Here is a 9,945-nt window from a genome sequence, read left to right on the forward strand (position 1 = left end):
AATAGTTGTTCAGATTGGGGGCGGCTAGGTGGCACAGTGGAAAGAGCACCAGCCCTGGAGTCAGGAGGACCTGAGTTCAAATCCAGACTCAGACACTTAATAATTACCTAGCTGTGTGGCCTTGGGCAGACCACTTAACCCCATTGCCTTGCAAAAACCTACAAAAAAATTGTTCAGATATTTTTCTCATTATTTACAGGTGTATAAATAATATTAGAGATAGTAGCTTCATGAGGGTCACCATCTCAGGAAACTCTGCAACCCCCTTACCCACCCCCGTAATCAAGAGAATTAATGGTCTCTGGATCAAAGGGAGAAGTGACTAGGGGGAGAATTATTAGGATATTTCAATTAATGTAGCCTTTCCTATTTGATTTATATTTACATTTTGAGACTTATTTGAATAGGCTAATCTTTTATGACAAAAGTTAACTATTTCAGGTCACTTAATTCTTTTTTTTTCTTTTTTTTTGCAAGGCAATGGGTTTAAGTGGCTTGCCCAGGGCCATACAGCTAGGTAATTATTAAGTGTCTGAGGTTGGATTTGAATTCAGGTACTCCTGACTCCAGGGCTGGTGCTCTATCCACTGCGCCACCTAGCTGCTCCAGGTCACTTAATTCTTACTATTTATGGTGTAAATAGGTGTTCAGGGACAATGGGCTTTTATTAAATTTGTCTGAGGATGGAGAAGAGTGACAGAATTTTATATATGAAGGAAAAAATACCATTTAAATAAAAGACCATCAGGAATTGGAAGCCATTCCTAGGACCCATGTGATTATTGAGAGATGGGAAAAGGAGAGTCTGAAAGAAAGGTGACATTTAATTTGTGGCTTAAATTTTAAATAGGGATTAAATTTGAGTAAAATCTTGAGAAATTTATTTGAGTGTAGTTGGTGGTTCAACATGTGAGAATGGAAAAATATATCATGGATAATTGGGAATCCTTGTTAACTACTGAGTTGAAAGAGAGTCATTATAAACATAGCCTTTAAATTAAAGAGAAGTTAAATTAAAGACCAGATAATCTTGTTAGGACTCAGTTTGAAGAGGAAATTTCTGACCTTTGAGATAGCCACCTTTTGGCAACCAAATGAGTTTTGGAAAGACTTCTTGATTTAGAGGTATCCACGTTACAGAATCTCTACATATAGGAGTAGAAAAGTTAACTTCATTTTTGTAATTGTGATTTTAAGAATTTTTCTGCAGCTAAAATAAAACTAGTGGAGGAATAAAAACCAAGTGTTTGTTTTCATATTGAAATAATAGTCTCCAACTTGGAAATAATTTTTTATTAAATTAACTAACTGTGATATTTTCTTTCTGACTCTCTCACTGTGATGCAGTAGATCTGAAGATGTAGTAAAGAGGGCAGGAAATAGTTGACATTTGTGTGTTCTGTCTTCCTTTCAGTTTCCTGTCAGTTAAACCACTATTAGAGTAACAAGCACAGATGCACAAAATAAATTTCCATAAGGGAGACTAGTTTTTCAAATATCATCTTATATAAAACCTTTATGTTTTACTTTTATTGCCTGTTTTTGATGAAATATCTTTTAAATTGTGAGAGTAGAAAATATTTTTAAATTTCAGATGTTGAATATTATACACCTCCAGAGGAAAAACTGATAAATAGAAATATGCATAGTATGGTTTTATATATATATATATATATTTATAAATGGTGGCCTTCTTTAGTGAAGAAAGCAAGAGAGTGAAAAACAGTTAAAAAAATTTTCATATGTTGGGGCTTAAATGAAAATTTTTGAATTAATAAAAACTGTACCTTGTTAAAATGAACTGGGGATATTTAAAAATCTCAACCATAGCCCTTTAAAAATTCTAAGTGTCATTCTGGTATGATCCTTGCTAAGGTTGGTAGATCCATTGGACTCTGGAGTTATGACCTTCGTGTCTGACATTAATATGATGAACCCTCAGGAGAGAGAGTGGTGGGGGTACCAGGCTGCCTAAGGTGGGACATTGGGAATGGATCCACATGTAGCTCTCGCAGCATGGGTGAGATAGGGAGACCCAGTCTCCTTTGGTCTCCTCTCTCCCACAAATGCTAAATATCCACATTCTGATACAGAAACATGGTTTTATATAAAAGGGCCATCTGGTTTAGGATCTAAAGAAGGTTTCTCAATTCTGATGTTTATAAACATCATTGGGAAGCTATTTGGTTGCCACCTCATTTGTAGATTTTGCGATCTTTTTTTTCTTCTGATGTGTTTATTTATTGTTTTTATTTTTTATTAATATTTTGTTTTCCAATTATATAATAGTGTCTACCTATTGTTTTTTGTAAGGTTTTGAATTTTACAATTTTTTCCTCCAACCTTCCCTTCCCTTCTCCCCCTCCACAAAAGGCAGTCTGATAATCTTTACATTGTTTCCATGCTATATATTGATCAAAATTAGATGTGGTGACAGGTTTTCTAGCTCTTTTGATAAATTAGTGTCCAATGAGTATAGGGCATCATTAGGAAACTCAATGATGGGAATTCAAGAATATTTTGGAAATAACACATTTATTAAAACAAAGTTCCTGTAAAAATATTGAGGTGGTGTTTATCTGAACATTTGAATTTTTCATGTTGACATAATAAGATAATGAAATATGAGATAACAAAATAATTGTAATAATCTAAAGTCACAAGGGAAATGAAACTTTTGCTTACCTTCTCTTAGACAGAAGTATGCTTCATCTCATATATTCTGTATGAGAAGCACAGATGGTCAGTTCCAACTCATAGAGAATATCTGCAGCTAAAAAGAAAATGAAAGAAAATAAAACTTGTATTAAAAATTCATTACAATGGGGTGGCTAGGTGGTGCAGTGGATAGAGCATCGGCCCTGGAGTCAGGAGTACCTGAGTTCAAATCCAGCCTCAGGCACATAATAATTACCTAGCTGTTTGGCCTTGGGCAAGCCACTTAACCCCATTGCCTTGCAAAAACTAAAAAAAAGAAAAAAATTGAAAAATTCATTACATTATAGCAGAGTACCTTAACAACTGTTTTTTCAGATAAGTTTCTGTCACATCTTAGTTTTTACTTTGTTACCTTATCTTTCAGTATTCTTGCCAAAATGCTAGTATAATCAAGTCAAAGGACGCATTGTTGATATAAATTTTGTCCAATTTTGTTAGAAACAAATTATTAGCAGTATCTTTAACCACGTTAAATTGCCTCAATACAAAAAATAGTAACAATCATGCAAAACTCTAAAATAAGCTTATCCCTCCAATCAGAGGCAGAAGAAACTGCTGAGGTGTGAAGGAGTAAAGTTGAGTTATATATTATAGTGCTAGGTGAGGGGGGTGAACTAAATTGCATTTCATTCTGATGTGTTCATTAAGGTCCTCCCATGAGAAAAACTCAAGATGAAAAATGATACAGTTTCCATTCTTCAAGAATTTGTGGTTTTTTGTTTGTTTTGCGTTTGTGTTTTGGGTAGGGAGGACAAATGTACAGTGAATTGAACTTAGAATTATTCAGAAGAAAGCAGTCTCTGTGCCAGAAATAAAAACCCATATTTTTAATAACCAGAATTCTTTTGGGAATGATATATGGCTAGAATTAAATATTGCAGTCTCATAACAGTTAAAATTAGTATTATTTGGCAACTGAGGGACTGTGGCAGTTTGGTCAGAATTTTTGACATAAAAGAAACTTTGAATAGCAGGATTTCTTCAAGAAAATGAGCAGTAAAGAAAGACTGATCATGAAATCAGGCCAAGGGATAGTCACTGGACTAATGTGTACTATTGTTATCCTGTTAGGTGAGGATAGGTGATTTGCTTGTGGGTCAGATACTCCTCTTTCTCTGGGAGACCCAGGTAAGAGCTGCCTCCACTAGGCAAGCTTTACCACATGGGAGGAGTCCTCATTGCTGAGTTTAGGAGATTTATCTGAGTATGAAGATCAAGGCTTAACTTTAAATTCAGGCCTGCTCTTGCCTAGGAATATGTATTGATAGTCTACCTCTAAGTAGTCATGAAATAGATCATCCAATTTAAAAAAAATGTGGTTTTCCCCAAAATTTAAAGGGAAAAAAAATCACTTAGTTCTACTTAATTTATGGGATGAATTCTTACCAAAATTCTTTCTTGATTGATATTTTATTGTATTTTTTAATGACATGTTATGAAAGTTTTTCATCATTCATCCACTTACATATTTATAAGTTACACATTTTTCTAGACTAGTAAAAGATGTACATAGTCATTTCTTTTTATCATGGTTACATATTAGTCATTTTGTGAATGAGGAATTAGGACTAAGAGTAAAGAAAGAAAACCATGGGATAGGAAGGAAAAACTTAAGAGAAGTTTTTCTTTTTCCCAAATGATATTTTATTTTTTCCAATTATATGCTATAAAAGTTTTTCAAAACTCATCTACATACATGTGCATATATTAGTTGCATAATTTCCTTCCACCCTCCCTTTCCTCCTCCATCTTCTAGTGAACATTGTACATATACATACACATATACAGATTGTCATTTTATGTATGAGAAACTAGGACTAAGGGAAAAGAAAGAAAAACATAAGAGAAAATTTTTTAAAAAAAGTGAATGTGCTGTCTGTCCATTCAGATTCTTTAGTTTAGTTTAGTTTTGTTTTTCTTTGTCAGAATATGGATACCATTGTCCATAATAGGTCTCCCAGTCCTAGCTCTCTGAACTGCTGAGAGGAATTACATCCATTATAGTTGATCAACTCACAATGATGTTATTAATGTGTACAATATTCTCTTGGTCCTGTTCTCTTTGCTCAACATTAGTGCCTGTAAATCATTCCATGCTTCTTTAGAGTCTGACCATTCATGGTTTCTTATAGAACAATAGTATTCCATAGTATTCATGGACCATAACTCAATTTATGGACTTCCCCTCAATTTCCAATTCTTTGCCACTACTAAAAGAGGTGCTATAAACAATTTTTGAACATGGGAGTAGTTATTAGTTATTGCATTGGTTGGAGTTCTTAGGTCTTTCAAAGTATTGCAGATTGCAGATTGCAACTTTATAGTCTTAAGGAGTTGGCTAGAGTACTGAAAGGTCTTCCTGGTTTTTTAACTACTATTTCATAGTCATGTTTTAAATTATTCTGGTTCTGTTCATTTCACTCTAGGCATCTATTATTATCATCATGTAATTTCTTATGACATAATAATATTAAAACCAGTTTATTATGTTACGATTTATTCAGACTTTCTTCTGTTTCCAATCTTTTGCTAAAACAGTGTTGCTATTAATATTTGATGCTGAATCTTTTCCCTCTATCTTTAATTGTTTTGGACTATTTGCCTACAAGTGCTAGTGCTATGACTAGATTGAAGGCTATACAATCTAGTAATTTTGAGGGGATAGTTCCAAATTGTTTCTAGAACAGTTGAGTCAATTGGCAGCTCTCTCAATACTGCATTAGTGTGTTTGTCATCCATATGCACATTCCTCATTGAAATTTTTGATCAGAATTGTTTTAATTTGCATTCTTTTTATTAATGAGTATTAAAAAAGAAATATTGATATATTTTGTTTATTATCTCAGTTTTTTGATGGCTCTCTCTCACTTCCCTCTTCATAGAGTAGTCCTTTGTAAGAAAGAATAAAGGAGGAAGAAAGTTCAGCTTAATAACCAACATATTAAAAAAGTCTGAAACTGAATATGTAGTGTTCTACCTCCCTATGTCCCTCTTGTTGCAAAAAAAAAGGTCCTCTCATATCTCTTATTTGCAGCCATCCTTGATTATTATATATGTTTTTTTTTTTAGATTTTTCAAGGCAATGGGGTTAAGTGGCTTGCCCAAGGCCACACAGCTGGGTAATTAAGTGTCTGAGGTTGGATTTGAACCCAGGTACTCCTGACTCCAAGGCCGGTGCTCTATTCACTGCGCCACCTAGCCGCCCCATCCTTGATTATTATGTCACAGCATTCAGTTTTAATTGCTTTGTCTTTCTGTTTACATATAGTCATAGACTATACATTACTTAACTGGCTCTAATTATTTGATTTTTAAAAATATGGTTGTTACTAGCTTTTTGGAAATCTTTTTCCTTTTTTGTGCTAGAGTGGTTCTTGCTCTTATATGAATCAATTCCTTACATGTCTTGAATCACCAACTTTTATCAGAGATATCTATTGCAAAATTTTTTTTCCCGTTGTTGCCTTTTCCTTTTAGTTCTGACTGTATTGATTTTACTTATGCAAAAGTTTTACAATTTTATATACTCAAAATTCTCCATTTTCTCTGACCTCTCAGGTCTCTCTTCCAGTTCTAAAGTCTATGATTATTATGAGAAGGAAAGAAAGGAGCAATTATTACCTCCATTGTGCCAGACAGTATGCTAAGGGCTTTACAAATATTATTTCATTTGGTCCTCATAACAAGCTTGGGAGGTAGGTGCTGTTATCATCCCTGTTTTATGTTTGAGGAAACTGAGGCAGGCAGAGGTTTAAGTCTCTTTGAGGCTGAATTTGAACTAATTCTCACCATTGTGTCATCTCTGTGATCTTTTTCTGGTGTTTGGTTAACATTTCTTCCCTTTGGTTATAAAAGATACCTTTTCATCCTTTAATTTGTTTATGGTATGATCTTTTTAGATTAGATTATATCTCCATTTGGAATTTTTTGTGGTGTTTTTTCATTAAGAGAATACAGTGTTTGCCAAATTTTTTTTTTGCCAGTTTTATAAAGGCTACTCTTTTTGCAAGGCATTGGGGTTAAGTGGCTTGCCCCAGGTCACACAGCTAGGTAATTATTAAGTGTCTGAGGTCAGATTTGAACTCAGGTACTCCTCCAGGGCTCTATCTACTGTGCCACCTAGCCACCCCAAGGCTACTCCTTATACAGTTTCTGAGTGTTATAAGCTTGTGTGGGTGTTTTCCATTGAATGAATGACTTGGTTGCTTTTATAGAACATGTGAAATCCTGCATGAATGTTCTGCATTTCAAAATTTGAGATTGTACTTTGTATTCAGATGTGTATATGATTATGTGGTATATGTCATATCAATACATGTTATATCCTATTATATCACATTCTATAATATAACATGTTACATATTATAATTTATATAGAGGATGTCTTATGAAAAACTTGACAGGTACCACTTGAGGTAAGGAAATTTCCTTTAATGCTTGTCATACTTTCTGTACATGAGCTCTCAAATCTCAAACTCACTTGTGCTCCCCATATAATGTAGAATTCTCAGAATATTAGGATTTAACCTGTATTGAAGAAATTTGAACAGGTAAAATTATTTTATAGAATAAAACTTCATAACTTTATACCACATAGGCATCAACATAACTTTAGAAGGATAAGTTTAATGTTAACAAATGGAAGATGTTCTTTTACTTTCTGATTATCCTAGGTGTTTAATATAGAATACTCCTTAGAAGTTGTATCTTCATTTGAGTTACTTTCAAATTCTAAAACTATTGTTAGGCAACTGCTATGAGTTTATGTTAGGCATCATGGGAGATGCAGAATTGTGAGATTCTAACTCCTACTCTGAAGTAATTTAGGATCTCAGTGGAGACAGTACTGGAGAGTAATGGAGTTGGAGAGCCTTGTGCATTTTTGCTTCCAAGTTGGACTTACTAGATGATCGTAAAATTCTTTTCTGGGTCTTCTAACATTCCATTATCTTTTTTTAATCTTTATTTATTTATTTATTTAGGTTTTTGTAAGGCAAACGGGGTTAAGTGGCTTGCCCAAGGCCACACAGCTAGGCAATTATTAAGTGTCTGAGACTGGATTTGAACCCAGGTACTCCTGACTCCAGGGCCGGTGCTTTATCCACTAACGCCACCTAGCTGCCCTCCATTATCTTTTAATTCAGAAACAGCACAAGAAGGTATACAGTTAGTTCTAAAATATGTGATACAGATTAAATAATAGCAGAAATTAGGAATGAAGCTATATTATGTTGTTGTTACAGTTAGAATGTTTTTTTCTCATGGACAAAAAGTGTTTCTCAACCCTAGACCCCAAGAATGTCACTCCCCGCCATGCTCCCTGGGGTAGAAGTGTGTTATATAGGAGTGTGTGTGTGTGTTATATAGGAATATGTATATTCCTAATATAGTAATAGCTGTTCCATATTTTAAAAATAATTTTTTTGTTACTTAGAACCTATTTCCCCTTAGAAATAAAACAAAAGGTGATTATAATGTCTTAAAGTGTTTTGAACCCAACATGTTTCTCTGTGCAGATGATTCCCAAATCTCTTTGTTCAGCCTTACCCTCTCCTGATCTCTAGTCTCCAGTCTGGAGGGTGGCTCCAGTATCTCTAAATGACTATTGGACCTTTGGAACTTGATATTGCATTGGTGTATTAAACTTGACCATCCGAAACCGCACTCCCTATCTTTTCCCTCACACCCTTCCCCCTTGCCAGGCTCCCCAACACCAGCAGGTGTTCCTCCAACCTCCCAGCCACCCTTGACTCCTCCTCTCCCTAGTCCCCCCATTTCCAAGGTCTGTTATTCTCTTTCCCAGCCTCTCTTGGGGTGCAATCCCTTCTTTCCTCTGACCCCACCTCACCTTGGTGCCTCTTCTTCACTCTTCGCTTAGTCTCCCTATTCCCAGTATCTTCCCACAACCGATCACCCTCCACTTAAGGTGGTCTTCCTATGTCCCTTTCTTTGACAAACAATGGATCAAATATAAACTCTGTTTGCTTTTAAGTCCTTTTTACCCTTCTAGTCCTCTTGCATCTTCTGCCCTCCAAATCCTCTGGGAACTGTTGACATTGGCTGCCTTTTTGTTGACATTCGCCCTCCTCCTCCCCTCTTCCTCTCTTTCTTCTGGCCTCATCTAAAGTCCAACCTTCTGCAAGAAACTTTTCTCTCTTCTTCCGAACCTTGTTTTCCTTTGAGATTCTCTTTGCTTGAACATGTCTATAGTTTGATGTACTAGGTTATTTATCTTCTCTCATTATATTGGGAGATTCTGAGGGCAGAGACTAGTTTTCCAATCCTTTGTCACCCCAGTAGAGGCCCTGCCGAAATCTCTACTTCATAAAGACTTGTTGACTTGGTGGATTACTGGAGGGAAGAACTAGCACTGGCAGGGTTGTTCGTCTTGTTCCCGGAGATGTGCCCTAGGCAGTTTCAAAGTGTGAGAAAGTTGGGTCTTTTTTTGGGGGGGGCAGGAATGGGGATGTCTTTTTTACTTTTCTTTCTGCAGCCCATTGCGGATTAAATTCATATTATACTAAATTAACCCTGTTCCTCCTTATGTTGGAACCTGCACTTCATGCTGTTGAGCTGTTCCTGGCTTTCATAGGTTCTATTTTTGAACACTTATTTGAACTCTCTCAAAGCCCCATATTTGCTCAGAACTGGTACATCCCAAGACCCAGATCATGGTCCCAAGGTCATTGTCTTTTCTTAGTTTAATTGTCCTGGGTGTGGGTGGTAAAGAAAGAGAGAGAGTCTGGCTTTGGGGGGTGGGGAGTGGGTGCTTTGATAATCATTTCTATCTGGGTGTCCTAAGTATTTGTCAGGGACATACTTTATTGACTCCATAGATGTTTACCTGTGAGACTACAAATGTTTACCTATGAGATTTGAAATCATCTGGCCCTGAGGAATTTTTTCTTAGGGAGTTCATTGATGGCTTATTCAATCCCCTTTTCTAAAATAGTTATTTAAGTATTTTATTTTATTTTCTATTAATCTATGTAATTTATATTTGTGTAAATATTGATTTATTTCACTTTGCAGATTTATTGACATATTGTTGAGCAAAATAGCTCCAAATTATGGCTTTAATTTGCTATTCATTAGTGGTGAATTCACCATTTTAATTTTTTGATAATTGGTAATTTAGTTTTCTTTTTTAAAAATCAAATTAGCCAAAGCTTTATCTATTTCATTGGTTTTTTTTGAGTAAAAGCAATTCAGTTTCATTAACTTAAT

General features: G+C 35.2%; 1 protein-coding gene across 5 annotated transcripts in view; it reads left to right on the top strand.

The window, feature by feature from the left end:
- Nucleotides 1-9,945, top strand: part of ELF1 (E74 like ETS transcription factor 1) — a 138,216-nt gene that overhangs the window by 57,285 nt on the left and 70,986 nt on the right. The gene's annotated exons all lie outside the window — the stretch shown is intronic.

Source organism: Macrotis lagotis, chromosome 6 (genome assembly GCF_037893015.1).
Source record: "Macrotis lagotis isolate mMagLag1 chromosome 6, bilby.v1.9.chrom.fasta, whole genome shotgun sequence".
Lineage (NCBI taxonomy): Eukaryota > Metazoa > Chordata > Mammalia > Peramelemorphia > Peramelidae > Macrotis > Macrotis lagotis.